At 46.9% G+C, this 8,141-nt stretch overlaps 1 pseudogene; it reads left to right on the top strand.

The window, feature by feature from the left end:
• The first annotated feature begins 309 nt into the window (after positions 1 to 309).
• Positions 310 to 516, top strand: LOC142272514 (U2 spliceosomal RNA; annotated as a pseudogene).
• Positions 517 to 8,141: the final 7,625 nt, after the last annotated feature.

Below are 8,141 nucleotides of genomic sequence, written 5' to 3' on the forward strand. Positions count from 1 at the left end.
TTTGCTCTGCAAAACAGCCTTTTCAAGGGTTGGCTTGGGTGACAAAATGTCTTCTGTAGGCGTGGGTTTGTCTCCCTCTCCCTAAGATGTGTCCGGTATAGGCCAGGGTGCCACTCAAGGCCGTAACCAATTCGGGTTATAGCTTCTCGGCCTTTTGGCTAAGATCAAGTGTAGTTTCGGAGGACGCTACCTTGGTCGGTACTGGAAGGTGCCTGGGATTGCACGTCTGCCGGCCTTGAGGAAGTGTGTGCGCCTTCTGGTGACACATAGCCCTCTTGTGCCTGGACGGTTCCCAGGCAACGGGAGGCGATCACCTTTGTTATTTTGAAGTCCTACTGATAAACAGAAAAAAAAAAAAATTAAATCTGTTCTTATCAGTTTAATATCTGATACGTCCCCTCTCTGGGGACCATATATTAAATGGATTTTTAGAACAAGGAGATGGAAAAAATCTTGCTCTGTCCACTGCACGCATTGACCTGGTATTGCAGTACCTCCAGGACCGGTGCACCCCTTCTTAACCCAGTTTCCAAAAGCAGAACTCAATTCACCTGATTCAAATGAGCCCCATTAGTTAATTGAAAGAAAGCAAAAACTTTATATGCACCTCAATTTGGCCAATTCACTTTTCACACTTTCACCCTTTTTTTTATCTTTCACACCTTTTACTTGCTTTATTGATGCAAAAAGCTGTGCCAAATAGCAAACTCATCTCCACTCAACTTGACCAACTCTGCTATGTCCCGTGCAGTATCTTATTCTCAGTCTTATCTAGATCATTTGCAATTGAATAGAATAGATCCCTTTTGGCTGCTTATGACTGTGTAAAATATGTAGTTTTACTGGGCTGGGATGAGAGAATCCATTGAAGCATGGTGTAGGGATTGTGGTTCCTGTGTGCTAAGAAGAGAGGCTGGCACCAGCCAGAAAGCCCCATTGCAGCCAATAATCACTTAATAACTTTTTCAACTTGTCATCATATGGGAGGCCTTCCATTCCTTGTAGTAGTCTAGTTGCCCACCTTTGAACTGACTCTAACTTCTGAATGTCCTTATTAAAATGTGGAGCCCAAAACTGGTTCCCATATTCCAGATGTAGCCTTACAAGTGATTTATAGAGGTGTAACAATACGTTGGGATCACGGGATCTAATCTCCCTTTTTATACACCCTAAAATCTTGTCCCAAGCAGCATTCCATCAGCCTCTGGAAGGTTCCTGGCGCATTGCACAGCTCGAAGGGCATGCTTTTGAACTCGCAGAGACCCATAGGGGTGGCGAAGGCGGTCTTCTCCCGGTCTGCCTCAGCAACGGACACTTGCCAATAGTGACTAGTGAGATCAAGGGTAGAAAAATAATTTGCAGTTCTCAATGCAGCTAGCGATTCCTCAATACGGGGAGTGGTGCCGTCCTTCTTTTTTAACAGGATCAACAGAGCTGCCCAAAGGCTACAACTGTCACGGATAACCCCAGCCGCCTTCATGTTGCTCAACATGTACTTGGTACACTGGCAATGTGAAGGTGGTATTGGCTTATAGCTCTCTTTGATGGGTGGGTGTGCACCTGTGGGGATGTGGTGTTGGACCCCTTTTATTCCCCCAAAATCTAGCGGGCTTCCCACCGGTAACCCGCTCCCCAGCTTGGATGGATGCTGAGGGAGCCCCTTTTGCCCGCAGGCTCTGGCCCTGGGAACTGTAGCCTTGGCGGTGACTGTGCTTCCCTCTACGGTGTGAGCTGTTGCCTTCAATCGGGTCTTGACTGCTGGGAAACCCTGGAGGTTCCTGTCGCTAACGGATTTGACCGGTTTTACGGCGACTCCTAGCCTGGTCGGGGTCCGTAGGCCCTGCCGGATGGTGCTGGCTTCTCTTCACTCCCCGATCTGGTACCGGCGGGCCACCGCCCATCCCCGGTCCGTACGGTTCACTCCAATCAGCCTCTCCTGCAGAAGGTCACCACCGTCTGCCAACCTTGCTGAGTGCCCGGGCCACACACCCGGACACGGTCAGTCTCCTCTCCTCTTCACTTCTCTAACTCCAAAACTGATCTCTAATCTGACTCCTTTTCCCGCCTCCAGGACTGTGAACTCCTCGGTGGGTGGGATCAACCGCCTGGCCCACCCCCTGGTGTGGACATCAGCCCCTGGAGGAAGGCAACTAGGATTTGTGTTTAGCTTCGGTGTGCCTAGCCGGAGTGTAGAGTGTGTTGGTGTAGTACCTGTGACGACCTGGCTTGTCCAGGGCGCCCATGTGGGGTGTTGGCAGTGTATTTGCGCCTGCGTTCAAAGGTTTGCTGAATGGATAACTGAACGCTGCGCTGGGACAAGGACGTGCTTGATGATGGTGTTATTTCTGAGTAGGCAACTGCAGGTGCAGGACCGGAGGAGGCTTGTTCGCAGGCAGCATGGACAGGGGATTGGCTCGCATGCACAACCAGCGAAGACGTAGCAGTGACATTAGCAAGCACTGCTCCTCGACTCTGTTGTACTTCCCACAAAGTCGGGTGCTTGGCTGACATGTGCCTGATCATGCTGGTGGTGGTCAGGCTGCTAGTTTTGGTACCCCTGCTGATGCTGGCACGGCAGGTGTTGCAAATGGCCTTTTTAGAATCATCTGGATCCAACTTAAAAAACTGCCAGACTCGGGAAGACCTAACATTTGTACAGGCACCTTGTGTCGTGTTGTTGTTCCGGGGAACGGTTGCCTGACTTCTGCCTGGAGCCACCACCCTGCTTCTTACTGCCTGTTGGGATGCTACGCCTCCCTCCCCCTGTGCACTGCTGTCCTCGCTCTGCATATCCTCCTGCCAGGTTGGGTCAGTTACTGGATCATCCACCACGTCGTCTTCCTCTTCCGCACCCTGCTCCTCCTCCTGACTTCCTGACAATTGTGTCTCATCATCGTCCACCCCTTGTTGAGACACGTTGCCAACTTCGTGAGAACGTGGCTGCTCAAATATTTGGCCATCTGTACATACGATCTCCTCATGACCCACTTCAACATGAGCTGGCGAGAGGCCAGAATGTGCGAATGGAAATGTGAACAGCTCTTCCGAGTGTCCAAGTGTGGGATCATTAATGTCCGAGGACGTGTACTCAGCCTTGTGGTAGGAAGGAGGATCAGGTTCTGAAATGTGCGGTGCAGTATCACGGCTACTGACACTTGACCGTGTGGAAGACAGAGTGTTTGTGGTGGTGCCAATCTGACTGGAAGCATTATCCGCTATCCAACTAACAACCTGTTGACACTGGTCTTGGTTCAAGAGCGGTGTACTGCTGCGGTCCCCAAGAATTTGGGACAGGATGTGCGAGCGACTAGATGTGGCCCTTTGTTGTGGCAAAATTAGAGCTTGCCCACGACCTCGGCCTCTGCCTGCACCACCATCACGTCCACTTCCTTGTTCCTTGCCAACGCCCTTGCGCATTTTGCAATGCTGTGCTGACGTGTATTCACTAGACTTGGGCGTTATATCAAAGTTTGTGCAAATTGTGCACCTGTACGCTGCCACCGACAGGCACACACGTGCGGTTTTTAAATGCAAGCACGGACGCACTAAGAACCTAACAGGTTTTAGGAGCAAAAATTAATGACGAGAACTCTGACACTATCAGCCACTGCTGACTGACGTGTATTATACACTACACTTGTGCGTTATATAATAGTTTGGTAAAAACGCACACAAGTGCACCTGTACGCTGCCACCGACAGGCACACACGTGCGGTTTTTAAATGCAAGCACGGACGCACTAAGAACCTAACACAGGTTTTAGGAGCAAAAATTAATGACGAGAACTCTGACACTATCAGCCACTGCTGACTGACGTGTATTATACACTACACTTGTGCGTTATATAATAGTTTGGTAAAAACGCACACAAGTGCACCTGTACGCTGCCACCGACAGGCACACACGTGCGGTTTTTAAATGCAAGCACGGACGCACTAAGAACCTAACACAGGTTTTAGGAGCAAAAATTAATGACGAGAACTCTGACACTATCAGCCACTGCTGACTGACGTGTATTATACACTACACTTGTGCGTTATATAATAGTTTGGTAAAAACGCACACAAGTGCACCTGTACGCTGCCACCGACAGGCACACACGTGCGGTTTTTAAATGCAAGCACGGACGCACTAAGAACCTAACAGGTTTTAGGAGCGACAATTGCTGAGAAGTCTGACACTATCAGGACTGTTTTAGACTGTGTACACCAGCCCCAGATATGATGAAGGCTGGTATACGGTCACCACTAGGAATGGCTATATACCCTGCCTGCCTGCCTGCCTGCCTGCCTGTATACTGCTACAATAGTCCTGACAAGGACTCTTTTGGTCACTAGCCTGTATTCCAACCTGGCTATACCCTGCCTGTATACAGCAACAATAGTCCTGAGAAGGACTCTGCTACTGTACTCCGACCTGGCTATACCCTGCCTGCCTGTATACAACTAGAATAGTCCTGAGAAGGACTTTTGGTCACACTGTTTGCAGCCCTGCTACGGAAATAGCTATAAAGGGCCGCAAACCTTTCCCTGAAGCAGCGACCCTCTCCCTGCACTGACTGTCTGGATAGCTGTGAGCAGAGCACAGCGCGCCCGCCGGTATAAAGGCTCGGTCACGCTGTGCAGGCCGGCCAATCACTGCAATTCCACAACTAACAGGGCTGTGGCATTGCAGTGGTCTGCCAGCCAATCCCTGCATGAGGGCTGGCTCTCAAAAGAGCGCCAACATGCAGGGATGAAGACCACGAGTACAGCACGAGTATCGCGAGATTACTCGGTCCCCGTCGAGTAGACCGAGTACAGTGATACTCGTGCGAGTACCGAGTAGTAACAAGCATGCTCGCTCATCACTATTTATTAGTAAAATGGCTTACACTCCCCTTTTTTCCACTTTTTTCTTCACTACTTTTATAAAGAAATTTTTCCTTTCTTTATTCTTAATGCAATTTTATATAGCAACACCACCATTTTTTGCCACGAACATAATTTTTCTTGTCCGTCATCCCGTTCACCCTTACAGGGTTGTGGACAGATGCACTTGTCACTACACTTCTAAGACTCAATACAGGGTCTGGAGCTCAATGCTCCCTTTTTGTTTTTTTTTTCTTCTTTTTTTTCTTTTTTTCATTTTGTCCTTCTTCTTCTTCTTTTTCTGATTTTTGTCTCAAAAAGCTGATGAAATTTGAAACACTATACCCCAGTGATTTTATAAATGTTTCTCAATATATCACTTGAGAACTTTTATGGCCGGTATTGTAACAGTTGACCATCCCGGCAGTATTTGAAATACAGCAGTCAGTCCTCTGACGTAGCTCCATATGTGTATATATAGAGGTTCTTCCTCCTTTGATTGCATACTGTTCTTTTTTTGCCCTGATGAAGGAGACAGTGATCTCTGAAACACATTGACCGGAAAAAAGAATAAAGAGATGAAATAATTAACATCAGTTTCCTTTGGTGACAGCGCGGCACGCACCCGATTTTCCTCCTATACGTTATTGCTCTTCTACTAGGGGCTGCGGCTGTCGCCATTTGTAACGTGCATTTAGGGGTTGTGACTGGCACAACCTTAATAGGTGAGTGCAACTACTATTAATTATTTGTTACCTTACCAGGTAAGACCCTAATTTGTGCGTCTGCTCCAGAGTTATTTCCCTGATTATTAATATCTGACAGGCAGTGATTGATCCTGCATTCTCACCTTCCTCTCTGTTGCACATTCTTATTGTTCCTATATGCTCTCTATTTCCATCAGACTTTTTTTGTCCTTCGGTGGGGCTCTAACATATGTGCACCATTTATTATTTATTTTTATGGATTCCTTTCTTTTTTCATGCTAGCGTTCATTATGCAGTAGTCATTCATGATATATCTTATATTTGTGAATCCATTAGGGCTCTATATGTCTGGTGCATCACATTGGGTCTTTTCAGTGCACAATAGGCACCTTTTTCTGTTATGCTCTGCTGCCACCTTATGGACATCCTATCAGTGATGCCAGAAAAAAATGGACATGTCTCCGTGCAGCAATCACGGACACGCGGGTACGCCGCACGGAGACACGTGCAGTGAAAAATTACTGATGTGTGAGCAGACCCATTCATTATAATGGATCTGCGTATCTCAGTGATTCTGTTATGTTTAAAAAAAAGCACAAACGTACCAGAATCACTGACGTGTGAAACAGGCCTTATAGTGTTTTGATTTATGTATGTATTATACAACTTCTGTGGATCTTGTATGAGTGACTTTTCTTCATTTTATCGGATTGTTTTAAAATATTGAAATAAAGTCACGCTTCCTATGCATCCTTTTGTATTCTGATTGGCTACTATAATACAGTTTTTAGGCACTGAGATCGATACCAGAGGCATGGTCTTCCGCTTACCAGAGGATAAGCTCAAAAGGCTAAGGGACATAATAGAAGGGTTTAGTGCTGTTAATAAGGTGGCATTAAGATAAATGAAATATATCTTCTCGGTCTTCTCGTTTTCTTGCTGAGTTGTGCCAATGGACAGAGTTTTTTCTAGACATTTGCTATTGGAAACTCAGGGAACCAAAGCTCCTGGATAGAGTTGAGCGCGGTTCGTGGTTCGTGGTTCTCCAGTTCTAGGCTCGAGTGATTTTGGGGCATGTTCTAGATCGAACTAGAACTCGAGTTTTTTGCAAAAGCTCGATAGTTCTAGAAACGTTCGAGAACGGTTCTAGCAGCCAAAAAACAGCTAAATCATAGCTTGGTTTCTGCTGTAATAGTGTAAGTCACTCTGTGAATCAAACTATTATCACATTTCAGTGTATAGTGTGCGTGAACAGCGCCTTCAGATCACTGCTGTTTCTATAATGGCGATCGCCATTTTTTTTTTTTTTTTCTTGTCTTCCTTCCCTAAGTGCGCGCGTCTTGTGGGGCGGGCCAGCATGTCAGCCAATCACAGACACACACACAGCTAAGTTGACTTTGAGCCAGAGAAGCAACGGCATGTGTGATAGGATCTGCATGTCACATGTCCCTGCATTATAAAACCGGACATTTTCTTCACGGACGCCATTATCTGCCTTCTGCGTCTTTGGTGTCAGACATCACTGTCGCAGCTCCGTCCTCCTGAGTCCTATAGCCGATACAGCTGTATGCGCTGCATACACAGCGTTAGACAGCATAGGGAGAGCACTTTATAGCAGTCCTTTTAAGGACTCAAACCGGCAGGGTCAGAGAGCCATAGGTGACAGGTCCTGCAAACAGCAACAGCATCTGTGTAGCCAAGGTCAGGGATTTCCTCCCTGCATTTCACCATTAGGAGGGAATAGAAAGGCAGGCTTCCATTCCTCTACCCAGAGCACCACAATCCTGCCACTGTACCCTCCTATCCTCTGCACACTCCAACTCATTATAACTAAGCCATTATACTAGCAAACACTCAGTGTACCTAGTGGCATCCTATCTGTGGCTATTGGACTTTGCTATAGTCCCACTAGTGCAAAGACATTTGCAGAGCACGTCTGCCTGCATTGCACACTCCAACTTTTTTAAACTAAGCAATTTTACTAGCAAACACTCAGTGTACCTAGTGGCATCCTATACGTGGCTATTGGACTTTGCTATAGTCCCACTAGTGCCAAGACATTTGCAGAGCGCATCTGCCTGCGTTGCACACTCCAACTAATTTTAACTTAGCCATTATACTAGCAAACACTCAGTGTACCTAGTGGCATCCTATACGTGGCTATTGGACTTTGCTATAGTCCCACTAGTGCCAAGACATTTGCAGAGCGCATCTGCCTGCGTTGCACACTCCAACTAATTATAAGTAAGCCATTATACTAGCAAACACTCAGTGTACCTAGTGGCATCCTATCTGTGGCTATTGGACTTTGCTATAGTCCCACTAGTGCAAAGACATTTGCAGAGCACGTCTGCCTGCATTGCACACTCCAACTTTTTTAAACTAAGCAATTTTACTAGCAAACACTCAGTGTACCTAGTGGCATCCTATACGTGGCTATTGGACTTTGCTATAGTCCCACTAGTGCCAAGACATTTGCAGAGCGCATCTGCCTGCGTTGCACACTCCAACTAATTATAAGTAAGCCATTATACTAGCAAACACTCAGTGTACCTAGTGGCATCCTATCTGTGGCTATTGGACT

Source organism: Anomaloglossus baeobatrachus, unplaced genomic scaffold (assembly GCF_048569485.1).
Source record: "Anomaloglossus baeobatrachus isolate aAnoBae1 unplaced genomic scaffold, aAnoBae1.hap1 Scaffold_3501, whole genome shotgun sequence".
Lineage (NCBI taxonomy): Eukaryota > Metazoa > Chordata > Amphibia > Anura > Aromobatidae > Anomaloglossus > Anomaloglossus baeobatrachus.